At 39.5% G+C, this 13,841-nt stretch overlaps 1 pseudogene; it reads right to left on the bottom strand.

The window, feature by feature from the left end:
• Positions 1-10,743: 10,743 nt before the first annotated feature.
• On the bottom strand, positions 10,744-13,704 carry LOC117410944 (D-aspartate oxidase-like; annotated as a pseudogene).
• Positions 13,705-13,841: the final 137 nt, after the last annotated feature.

The following is a 13,841-nucleotide window of genomic DNA, read 5'->3' as shown; positions in this document are numbered from 1 at the left end:
CCTCTCTTATTCCCAGCACATCTCCACTCTGGCACGCACTTGCAGATTCTTCCTGAGCAACATCCGAAGAATCCGACCCTTCCTCACCAACTATGCTACCCAGCTCCTGGTCCAGGCCCTGGTACTCTCCCGCCTAGACTACTGCAACTCCCTCCTGGCTGGCCTCCCTGCGTCCGCCACCCGTCCGCTCCAGCTCATCCAGAACTCTGCTGCTCGCCTGGTGTTCTCTCTACCTCGCTTCGCCCACGCTACTCCACTACTCCGCTCGCTCCACTGGCTCCCGATCACCGCTCGCATCCAGTTCAAGACTCTTGTACTAGCCTACAGATGCCTTGATCAGACTGCACCCAGCTACCTCCAGACCCTCATCTCTCCCTACACCCCCACTCGATCTCTCCGCTCCGCCTGCACTAGAAGACTGGCTCTACCTCCGCTACGCTCCCCTGCCTCCCGAGCCCGCTCCTTCTCCACCCTTGCTCCGCAGTGGTGGAACGACCTTCCTACAGATGTCAGGACTGCCCAGTCCCTGACCACATTCCGGCGCCTCCTTAAGACTCACCTCTTCAAACAGCACCTGTAGAACTCCTCTGTTGTATCCTGGGACACTATCACCCTTCATTTAAATATGCTTTATTTTGCTCTTATCTGCCCCCTATTTTACTGCATTTAATCCTGTACCTCAGAATATTGTAATCTCCCAAGTGTTTAATCTGTAGTATTTTGTACTTAATCATATCCTGATGTAACTATCACTACTTAATCATATCCTGATGTAACTTTCACTATTATCTGCTGTATTATTGAATTGTGGTTTGTCACACTTGAGAATTATTGTATTTCTTGTTTTTATTGTATGACTTATATTGTAACACTTGAATGTATTTGTATTTGCTTGCGATTGTAAGTCGCCCTGGATAAGGGCGTCTGCTAAGAAATAAATAATAATAATAATAATAATAGCAGCTATCAGGCTTAAAGAGCATGGAAAGCAAGAGAGAACAAGTAGGTCTTGAGTTGATTTACAGTTCTCAATGGCTAAAGCAAAATTCCAGTAACTATTTGCACAATTCTCAAAACAATTAACACAAACACCAAAACTGAGTTCTAATTTACTAAACTATTCACAAAGTTCACGGGTTTACATTCAAAATGCACAATTCTAAACCATATATTCAATTGCCTAAATGCAACTGTTATACCGGTACTTTAATACATGTTTCACATGTGAATGTCTTCTTAAGCTGAGTTTTAGATTTGAGGGGTCAAGACCCTTGGTGATGAGCAGATCCAGGGTGCGAGTGGGGACATTGACAGATTGAGAGAGCCAAAGCGTGTTGAAGTCTGTCTCTATGCTGGAGGAAGGCAAGTCAACATGAATGCTGAAGTCACCTAGGAGTAGGATTATAACAGTAGGATTGTAGATGAGGGAGAGGAATTCTGAAAACTCAGCAATAAAAGCAGACTTGTTCTTAGGTGGACGGTAGATAACAGCAAGGGTGAGAGACAAGTGTAGGAAAACGTGGCTCTCCGCTAGGTAGACAAGATTGCAATTTTGTGCCAGTTTCAGCTGCCAGATCCCGTGTAAGATCCGTCAAGTCAGTTACTTGTTACTGCATAAATTCCATCTGGGCTATGCAAGCTGGGCGATGTCTCCCGAGCTCGCTGTGCTTTGACTACTTGGTTGAAGAACATGTACTCATTTCAGCACAGTATTGTTCATTGCCATTCTTCTTTTGATACATTTCACTGCCATCACATGTGTAGTGTAACAGACTTGCACCACTTTTGGTTCATTGCCCCTTTAAAAATAGACCCAGTTCATAGATTTTGAGGTTTTTAAGGCTCTCTTGTGCTATTTTTTCTTTTAATAATAACAAAAATAAACAAAACAAACACCTAGCTCTTTTCTTGAGCACTAAATAAACACAACACAGGAACCTAAACTAACAAACAAACAGAACAGCTAAACTGTTTACCTGTTAAAACAAAAATCAAACCAAAACAAAACACACTGTTTTCAAACAAACAACACAAAAATGTTTTACACTACCTTTCTTCTCATATGCTTGTGCACACTACCAAGCGAGCTCGCCACACAGCAGCCCAGAACAGACTGGCTGCTTTCCTTTTATACCCTGCACCTGGCTCTAATTTACAATAATCACCAGGTGCAGGGGATAATCACTAATAAAACCATTAACAAATTAAATTAAACAATTAAACAAACTAAGGCTGTTCCCCTCTGGGAGATGTAGTCCCATTCCCCCAGGACTACACTATCTCACGGTAGGCAGATGTCATTGGAGCTGATGGGGAAAGCCGCAAAGCAATAAAAAAAAGTATACCATATGTATTTCGATTCAAACTCACAGACATTTATTTATTTATGTTTTAGTGTTAAAATGTGACTTTTTTTTTTTTTTTTACACACTGGCCTTACATGTATGGATGGTTGGCAACCTTAAGTCAAATGCAGTTTAACACGACTTTTTCAATTGCCAATGCAGTGCGCTTTCCTTGCTTTACTGTTGATTAGAGGTGTTTTTTGACACGCTTCATTAAAGAAAATGCTCTTTCTCCAGGGTCGGGGATAAGGTTTTCAGCGGTTCGGGGCTTTCAGCACCGATTACTAAAAATATTTCTAATGGCCCCCTTTGCCACTTGCATTCTTATTCTTCCTGTTTCTTGTGTGTATGCTTTGCTGCCCCCAAAAGACACATCGTTTTCTGTATTCAAGCAAAATCAAACTGACTTACCTGGAATTTACTTGTGTTGCTACGCGAAAGCGAGCAAGAGTATAAGTTCCGGGTCAGCCAGTTTGATTTTGTGTGAATACAAATGAGATACACTGCCTCAGTTGACATGTCAGTAAGTGAAGATCTTCCAGTTTGCGCGCAACTCCATATCCTGTATTTAAAAAAAAAAAAGCAAGCTTTGGACCCCCCCTTGACTTTGGGCCCTAGGCAGGTGCCTAGTATGCCTGTGCGTTAATCCAGCCCTGAGTGTAGGGGGAGAAGGAGTTAGTACTCAGAATGCCCTTGGATAAGTGGCCCTTTGACTGGCTGGTGCTGAACGGCTGGCGTTCTAAGACACTGTTCACCAATCTATACTGTCCTGCAGGTCTAGAGCTGGTCCAGTTTACACACTAAAAAATTAACTTCAATCAACCACAGCTCTGAACACTAGGAAATTAATTACTTCAACCAGCTGATGTAGTTACCTCAGCAAACAAGCATTCAAAAGTTACTTACCAATCGCTATTTTGTTCCTTCAGACTGCAAACAGCAACACAATCAAAGTACAAGCAGGTCACTCGCTTGAATAAACTGATTAGCCAAAGGAAGACACAATTAATTTGAACACTGCAGCTAGCTAAGAACACTGCAGCTAGTTAAGGAGAACATCTGCTGCGACGTAGATGAAATTATGTGGCCAGAGCCGAGTGTAATAATTGGTTGTTGGGTCTTTTCCTGTTGCCCAACCTACTGTTCCTTGGTCTAAAGGCTTCAGGTGATGGTGGCACAAACACTTTTATATATTTTTGTTGTTAAAAGATCTATATTGTGCATTATGTTAGGGATAAAGTATAACATAATTTTAAAGACGAGATGCAATTATTTAAGTGCATGTCTTATTTATGAATCGAAATGCTAGGCTGTTCTGTGGGGCTAATTAGTTAGTTTGTTTGATAATCAATTTAAAAAATGAATTAATTTTACTAATTAAATCGTTTAAATTGCTGTGCGTTAATTAATCTGAATGAATTCTATATGTCCATTACCATATTAGATCACCGACTACATAAAGACAATCTATTAGTTATCTATTAAATAATCGGATTATTCGTTCACATTAATTAAAACCTGATCATAACCATTTTTATTTAGACATGTATAAGATTAAGGAACTATGATGAGCACACAAAACACCCTGAACCACAATAAGGCAGGTTAAAATATAGTAGCAGTTTATTATATAATAATACTAATAGTACAGAAAAAACTAGAAAATCATTGTGAGGTAGTAGTTCAACATATACACCAATACAACCGGAGTAAATATATTATATGTATATATATATATATATATATATATATATATATATATATATATATATATATATATATATATACACACTACTGGTCAAAAGTTCTAGAACACCCCCATTTTTCCAGTTTTTATTGAAATTTAAGCAGTTCAAGTCCAGTGAATAACCTGAAATGGTACAAAGGTAAGTGGTAAACTGCCAGAGGTTAAAAAAAAAAGTTTAGGTTACCAAAAACTGAAAAATAATGTACATTTCAGAGTTATACAAAAAGGCCTTTTTCAGGGAACAAGTAATGGGTTAACAACTTACAGCTGTTCTGCAGCAATGGAAGTAAATTAAGCCTTGAAAGTTGATGCTAACAATTCCTACAGGTGTCCCAACTTTTGTTGATTACTTACAAACCCTCTGTCTGTGTAAAAGCAGTGTTGGAACAGACTGTGTTACTACACCCTCTTAAGCATTATTTGGACAGTATTGTACTGCAGGAAGTAATATATTGCTCTCATAATGGCGAGAAAAAGGCAATTAACAAAGGAAGACAGACAGACCATTATAACCCTTAAAAGTGTAAGTCTTTCCTTTAGATAAATTGCAAAGAAAGCCAAGGTGTCAGTGAGTACAGTTTCCTACACCATCAAAAGGCACTTGGAAACTGGAGGAAACTCTGACAGGAAGAGGTCTGGCAGACCCAAAGCCACAACAGAATCAGAAGACAAGTTTCTGAGAGTCAACAGCTTGCGTGATAGGCAGCTCACAGGACAACAGCTTCAAGCACAGCTTAACACTGGTCGAAGTAAGCAAGTCTCAGTTTCAACTGTGAAGAGAAGACTTCGAGCTGCAGGTTTGACAGGTCGAGTGGCAGTAAGAAAGCCATTGCTAAGATGGCAAAATAAGAAAAAGAGGCTTGCCTGGGCCATGAAGCACCGCCAGTGGACTACTGAAGACTGGAAGAAGGTCTTATGGACCGATGAATCAAAATTTGAAATCTTCGGTTCATCACGCAGGGTTTTTGTACGCCGTCGAGTAGGTGAAAGGATGGTTCCTCGGTGTGTGACACCAACTGTCAAACATGGAGGAGGAAGCGTGATGGTCTGGGGCTCTTTTGCTGGATCCAGAGTCGACGACTTGCACAGAGTGAGTGGCACCCTGAACCAAAACTGCTACCACAGCATTTTGCAGCGCCATGCAATACCCTCTGGTATATGCCTAGTTGGTCAGGGGTTCATTCTACAGCAAGATAATGACCCAAAACATACCTCCAGGCTATGTCAGAACTACCTTAGAAGAAAAGAACAAGACGGTAGGCTTCAAATCATGGAATGGCCAGCACAGTCTCCAGACTTAAACTCCATTGAGCTGGTTTGGGATGAACTGGACAGAAGGGTGAAAGCAAAGCAACCTACAAGTGCAACACATTTGTGGGAACTTCTGCAACAGTGTTGGGAAGAACTTTCTGAACAATATTTGATTTCCATTGTAGAAAGAATGCCACGAGTGTGTTCGGCTGTTATATCTGCAAAAGGTGGCTACTTTGATGAGTCAAAAATTTAGATTAAATTTTGTTAAACAAAACGATTCCATGATTTCTTTTTTATCTCCAATTGTTTATTTGTTCTATGCTTTAATTTCAAGTACATTGAGACATTAAACTGCGCAAATTTCAATAAAAACTGGAAAAATGGAGGTGTTCTAAAACTTTTGACCGGTAGTGTATATATATATATATATATATATATATATATATATATATATATATATATATATATATATATATATATATATATATCATTCCCCATTATTTCATTTAATTACAGTACAAGTGAAATCCTACTGTTTTACTAGCATTATAGGTTAAACATTTCATACTAACATAGTACACTAACTATTCTGTATCAATGTCATTCTAGCCTGCACAGACTTCTCAGCCTGTGATGATGTCACTCTGCTGACAGTTCCTTGCTTGCATGCAAACTAACCCTTGTTCAAATACAATTTCTTTAGTAATCGGTCACAGATAATGCTGGACTACAATAACAAGTTACAAAATGAGCACATCATATAATAATGCTTTGAGCAGCTTATAGTTACTTTTAACAAGGTTCAAACTCTGAGGTTTTTCATTCGTTCATTAAAAGCACAAATTAACATGACTATTTGATCAACTTTATGTGTTTTCAACTATAATTACTTTAGTTCCATAAGGGAAAGGTACTGAACATATACTCAACGGTTCCTTGAAGTGGAGACCCAAAAGTCTGCAGAATAAATATTCAGTTAAAATTCAGTTTTCACTTTGTTGCAACAAACCTTCAAACCCAAGTTGGGGCTCTGCACACTTCTCGTGTCTTCCTTTATCTTCAAAACCAAAGTTGGGGTTTCAGCACACTACCTGTGTGTTTCTTCTTTCTTTGAATGCTTCACCCTGAATGTCGCGATATGCTGTGGTTACAATTGGAAAACAGAAGCTAGTATTCCAAGCCAGGAATGATTCTTTTGACACGTAGATAAACTGACTCGCAGACGTCTCTCTTTCCTTTCAGCGGAGTCCGAACACGCAGCTTTCTTTGTTTATTGCAGGACACAGAATCTTCTTGCAGTCCAGAGGTATAAAGTGTCACGCTAACTTCTTTAAAGAAGCCACATCAGACTAATTCAAAATACTGGGTGCAAGTTACCAGTTCTTATAGGACTTTCAAAGAAAGACCTGTCTAATACCCTATGACTGATTTTCACGTGTTGGACAATGGATGGCCTCATCCTGCGTCGAATATAAATGGCCTGATGACTTCCTTCCGCTGTCTTCAGCTTCCTTTTTCTCCATTAATCCTGGTTGGGTACTTCAATCTATTTATCCAGTTTAAAGTTACTTAGGAGTCGGTTTGACAAACCTTTACCCCACCGGTATAAGTTACTGATGGAGGACAAATCGATTGCATAAACTCCTATAGTGCGTTGTCCGTGTACTGGCTTACAGATTTTCACATACCCAGACAACAGTTAATCAAGAATAATCACACAGGTTATTCAAAGTTTAACGAATCAGAGTATATATTTACTCCTTCGGTTTATTAACGCAGATCTACTTCAAATCCCAGCTCATAGACAATCCAGGCAGTCTTGTGTCTTTGAAAAATAACAGAATTAATAATATATAAAGCAATATGGTTACAACACACACCTCAGGCAGTCTAAAGGCACCCATTTACACTAATGCATACAATATAGCAAAAACTAATAATAATCTTATCCTATAGCATCATGTTTCAATATAGGTGAGATGTAAATTCAAGATTATGCTTACCTTCTTCAGAGAAGTATAAAATATAAAACAGAACAAAGAAAGGACAGTCGTCCGAACCAGAGGCTCTGAATACAACACCAGCAGTCAGCTTCTCAAAGAGGTCTTCAAAAGATGGATGAGGCAGTCTGTATTACCAAACTGGTCTGATAACTAACTGTAATTTTGCTCCCATATTTATAGGACTTTTTCTTGTACTATGTGTGTCAGAAGGCTTAATTAAGCCTAAAACATCTGGTTTGTGAGACAGCCTTTATCTCTAAAATTAATAATATACTTTTTGGTACCAGGCTACTCCTTAAAACTAATAATATGCAGCACTAGGCTGCATATTAACAATAACTTGTTGGTAACTAATGTAAGTTTTAATGTTTGAGGGGTTTGATATCCAATGTTTCTATAATGAGTTATCTTTTACATATAAGAAACATCTCCTGGTACAGGAAAGAGTAGTCAGTGATGAACTATATTTGGCTTCATTAAATCATAGAAATTAATGAAGACTTGGTAAAAACAAGTGAGGGGGAGCCATAGTATAGGACCATGTTATGCCATACGTCTGAGAAAATGCTTACAGAAGTCTTCTATTAATGATGGATAACCTCGACAGAGAAGCAGGTGGTTTGGAACTTGCCTGAACAGGATTTTTGTAAAAAACAGAGAGAGATCATGTTTAGTTTAAAGCATTGAATAGCTAAAATGGGACTTACATATTTTGACTATGTTCTTGATAGACTGGATTTAAGTGAGAATAATTGGATATATAGTTGCATGCTTAGAAGTTTGCTGTGGACCTTCTACCAGCCCCTACCCAATATGTTTGAGATTTAATTGAGACTTCTGACGTAAGAAGTGAAGCAAAAAAAAAAAAAACAAACGAGGTAAAATCTTAGTCAAGTGTCCCTCAACTTGCTAACTACAAGATGATGTGATCCATGCTTGGAAGATCTCTGATCGAGCTGATTGCTGTTGGTGTTGTATTTAGACAGTTTCTGTCCTTACATTATATTCTACACTTCCATATACTGGAAGGTAAGAACTATTTTGAATCTATATCTCTTTTATATTGATGCATTGCTATAGGTAAAGGACTTATGTTTTAGTCTAAAAGAGTGATATATATTGGATGTTCTAGGATTTAGCGGTGGGAGTTTTTATCTTTATGTATGCATAGCTTAAGGGCAAAACATGTTATAACCATATGAAGTACTAATGCTATTATACCTGTTAAGGCACTGAACTTCCCAGATTGCCTGTCAGCTGGGATTCGACATAATCTGTACTACTCAATCCATTTTTAAGCATTTAATAAACCGAAGGGGTACTGATACTACTCTGATTCGTTAAAACTTCAAATCGAATGAGTCTGGAACAATAATGAGGTCTGTTTTATGATTACACAGTGTTTTTTTTAACTGCATCAGTTGTGTATCCTTTGTAAGCATCCAGCATAAGCATTGCATTCAGTTTTAGCCAGGCTCTTCTCCATTGCTTCCTCAGCTCCCTCCTTTCTCTAAGTTCCACACAGTTTTCTCACAAGCTCCTGGCCATTTAACTCCAGGCTTGTGCCCGTTGAGGTTATTTTCTCGATTACGCTGGTTCGTCTGACCGGGTTCACAAGGATCATTAGGTTCATCACTAGTTGTATCCATTCAAGTCCTCCTCACGTCTATGACAGGGGTGTTGATATCCTGCAAACTGGTTTGCTTCCTGTCGCTGGATTTCATTCGATTGACTTGACTGATTTCGTAAGAAGTACTGATCAATGCGAGGCCCTTGTCCCTTCTCCCTCAAGCATTTCATTCTCCCTTGATGAATCTTCAAACCTCTGACTGTTGTCGCCTTGCTCCAGCTGCAGACACAAACCATGTCTTTGCTAACTCTAATTGTGGGAGTCTGGAACCAACTCCCCAAGGACAGCAGTGAGGAGTAGTGGTTAGGGCTCTGGACTCTTGACCAGAGGGTGGTGGGTTCAATCCCAGGTGGGGGACAATGCTGCTGTACCCTTGAGAAAGGTACTTTACCTAGATTGCTCCAGTAAAAACCCAACTGTATAAATGGGTAATTGTATGTAAAAATAATGTGATATCTTGTAACAATTGTATGTCGCCGTGGATAAGGGTGTCTGCTAAGAAATAAATAATAATAATAACTGCAGATCTTGAACTAGTCTTTTGTGAAGTACTCTCCGTTCTCACACAATGTGGGGAAGCTATAAAAAGGCCAACAAAATGCTCGGATATATAGTGAAAAGTGTTGAATTTAAATCAAGGGAAGTAATGTTAAAACTTTACAATGCATTAGTAAGACCTCATCTAGAATATTGTGTTCAGTTCTGGTCACCTCGCTACGAAAAGGATATTGTTGCTCAAGAAAGAGTGCAAAGAAGAGTGACCAGAATTATTCCAGGTTTAAAAGGCATGTCATATGCAGACAGGCGAAAAGAATTGAATCTGTTCAGTCTTGAACAAAAAGACTATGCGGCGATCTGATTCAAGCATTCAAAAATCTAAAAGATAGACAATGTGAACCCAAGGGACTTTTTCGACCTGAAAAAAGAAACAAGGAACAGGGGTCACAAATGGAGATTAGATAAAGAGGCATTCACAACAGAAAATAGGAGGCACTTTTTTACACAGAGAATTGTGGGAGTCTGGAACCAACTCCTCAGTAATGTTGTTGAAGCTGACACCCTGGGATCCTTCAAGAAGCTGCTTAATGAGATTCTGGGATCAATAAGCTACTAACAACCAAACAAGCAAGATGGGTCAAGTGGCCTCCTCTTGTTTGTAACAGTTCTTAAGTTCTTCTTATGTTCTTAAATATGTAAATAGATATTGGTCTTGTTAAAATGCATTACCCTGTAATTTTTCCTTTGACCTTTTTTGGTCTCAGAATGCATATAAAATGACCCAATCTTAATTAATTGATAGTAATTTACTTTACTTACTTTCCCTGCTGTAGCTTAACTGCTCTGCGCTGTCAAGGAAAATACTGTAATGTTGGGCCCCAGAGTGTGCATCCAGTCTTTCTGTAGAGATTAGCAATGTATTCATGGGAAACGTCCTTTCTGAATTATTAGGATATTCATTAGCAAGCAGTGCACTTTCACTATGATATGATGTTACTATGCCTTCAATCGTAAACTGCTGAGGATTTTTTCTGCAAAAGCAGAGTGCCAGAACTGTAAGAATATTAAGTAAAATGGAGTGATTCTGATACAGGTTTTATTATTGGTCCCCCTAAAAAAATAAGGTGTAAGACCTCACCAGCAGAGGGACCCCCTGGACAAACATGAAATCAACAGAAAAAAAATCATTATTACCAACTCCCTATGCCCTGTTCTTTCAATGCAACTTTATAATACAATACTGTTCATACTGATACTTACATATAGGTTTATTGTCTGGGTGGAGCTTTATAAAGACCAGGTATGATGACATCATAATCCAAGGTGATCATTCTCCCTCTCTGGAAACTCTGGGAAAATGCTTCCTGTTTTTGTGAATGAAGAGAAACTGGAAACTGTTGCTGGATGTAAATTAGAAGTAAAATGTTATAAACAATACCTGTTTTAGACCCATTTTAAAAATTACAATTACTGTCAATCAGCTTCATATAAATGTATCCTCTATTAGATTTACACCAGGTTAAAATGCCCTACATTCACCCTTTGTACAGTACTTTTTCAAAGATAATTCAACTTCTTTATGTGATAGTTAAACTAAAACAGCAACAGGCAGTTTTTAAAATACTTAAAACAAATAAATATATAGCTAAACAAATTGTTTCAATTAATTCACTGCATAAAAATAAGTACTTTTTATCAACACATTGATTGATAGTAGAAAGTAAGTCTTTCAAAAGTTGGCCACTCTACTGCAACAATACAAAACAGACTGCCTAAACATATGGCTTACTTTCCTACAGGTTAGAAGCTAGATACCAGTTACCAATGCACTCTTTCACTAGCTGTGTGGCTTCCAGTGCAGTGCCCGTAATTGTGGACGATGTGCACTTGGTGGCTGCCATGATGAAAAATGTCCTTCTCCAGCCTCAGGCCCTCCCTAGTGGGTCAGAGGCCCACCCACTCCGTCAGCACCTGGGATTTCTTGAGGGAAGGCTCCAGAGCACAGCACCTTTCAAACACACCAGAACTGTCTTTGGGGTCTGCTGTTAAGCACCAGTCGTCTTTCTGTCTCATTCCGCCAATGGTGATGCTATTGATCCCGGGGAAGATGTAGGTGAGGCCGTCCGCATCCCTGATGAAGTGCTTCAGCCAGGCCGCTTTAGAATCTGACCCCTCACAGGGTGGAGGTCCGTATTGCCTGCCAGGCTTCAAGTTCCTAGACCGGTGCAATTGACGATGATGTCATACTTGACGCACAGCTGGCCTAATCCTGTCACTCTCCCAGGCTGCACCAGTCCTCCAACATTCTTGAACCTGTGAAAAACACAGCACGTGGGGTTTGCAAGTTAATTGGAATCAGCTTAGGTGCAATACACGCAAAGGCATTTTGAGCACATCTCAACTGGCACTTCATTAATGTAACACTGGACAAAAGTGAAAAGTCACTACCTCAGTCCAGGGGGATAATGGAATCATCTTCAGCACTATTGATACGATTAGTAAAGAAAAGTCATGTTCTAAAGAACTGACACCCATTGAGTATTCACAAAGCTTTAGCTTGTGAGTTATTTAAAGAAGATTTGTGTGCAAAGACTGATCTTAACTTGAACAATGATCAAAAATGAGCTAAATGGAATATTTTTTATTTTTATGTAATCCACTTATGTAAACCTAATCCACTGAACACATGAAAGAGCCTCAGCCTGCTCCCAATTCAACACAATTGAGTATCTGTACAGCAGGGTAGCTATGGTAAGGGTGTGAGTTATGAAATGAATACTTGGTACTCTAGTTTTTTGTAACTCTCAGCCTTACCAGTGGATTACCAGAGTAATGACAGTATGCTGTCCTCTCATGGACCGTGCTTTTATTATGCTTCCCTGTGATTTACCAGGCTTTGTCATGACTTCACTATGCTTTATGATAAACAGACTTGCTTTTTCACGAGACACAGAGCAGTACAACGGTTTGTGTATCTGTGACAGGACAGCGTCACTGGCAGTGGTGTATAGACCAGGAAGGGAGACTCAAACACAGAAGTTTAATAACAAATAAACAAATAACAAAACATTAATCAGAGCACAGAACAAAACACATTAACAAAACAAACGGCACAACGGCCAAAACAAAAAGGTCTACAAAAACACTCACGGAGGTAAACAAACAAACAAGACGGTACAGCACTGAACACGAAAACCCTTCGCCTCTCACCAACATCACCCTAATCATTACTCACTAACACCCATGATCGCTCTATTTATATCCCTGTGAATCACTTATCCAATTCACGGCTCCAACTACATTCCCACATGTTTTTGCAGGGAGGATTTTAACTCCCTCTCTGCCACCCAATATTACCCCACATACACACACACACCCATGCCTCGGCACGGCTCTAGCCCTGCCACACTGCCACACTGCCACAGTGTCTCAGAGATTATGGCTGTTTTTCAACCTGCCAAGTTGAATTATGAGCTTTCTAAAGGAGGACTGTGCATCGGAAATAGCCACAGCCTTCTGCTGCTTCAATCCCACCAGCTGCCTATCAGGGAAGCTAACTCCTCTCTTTCTTGGAAAACTGGGATCTGGCATGCAAACAGGTCCTATTTCACAGAAATGTTCCCTGGTGAGGGTAGCGACCCTGAGTCCTGGCTGCACATCATGCAAACACAACAATTCCCCTGGCAAGTAGCTGTGATATAATATTAACAATTTACCCAGTGAAAAGTGTACCAGTAATGTAGTTGTCATTTTGGCAAGTCTCAGGATGTGTAGGGTGCAGATACATTGGTTTGAGTAACAGACAATAAGTAAGGTTGAAGCAGCTTCATTTGAAATCAGTTAAGGCTTACATCTGAGTTACTGAAAGCAAACTTTAACCTAATCTATTAACCTGCAGTAGTCTTTTTATTCCTATTACATATTGTTTGTTGGTTTGTTAACATACTGGGGAATTTGAATTGGAGTATGACCATAACATGGTATAACAGGACAGCAAACTATGCAACACGGAATAATAGGACAGCAAACTATGTAACACGGTAGAACAGGAGAGCTGGCTGTCTAGACATTCGCAGTTATAATGTGCCGTTTCAGTTTCATGAAAAACAACAAAAGCACCCACCTTTTCTCAAGCCAAGGCAGATAGATACGGCATTCACACTTCAAGGTCGTGAATGCCTGGCCATACTTGTACTGTGGGAACTTTTCTAGTTCAGCATCGAACATGAAACAAAACCCAAGGACAACATCTGACCAGTAAGGTCTCTTTTCACTGGCTCACAGAATACCTGCCACCTGCCAAATACTGGACGACTGTTCAGTAACGTCCCTTAGATATCTCTACAAGTGCCTTCAGCAGGCTC

The sequence above is a fragment of the Acipenser ruthenus genome, chromosome 6 (genome assembly GCF_902713425.1).
Source record: "Acipenser ruthenus chromosome 6, fAciRut3.2 maternal haplotype, whole genome shotgun sequence".
Classification (NCBI taxonomy): Eukaryota; Metazoa; Chordata; class Actinopteri; order Acipenseriformes; family Acipenseridae; genus Acipenser; species Acipenser ruthenus.
This window is presented reverse-complemented; position numbering and strand designations above follow the sequence as displayed.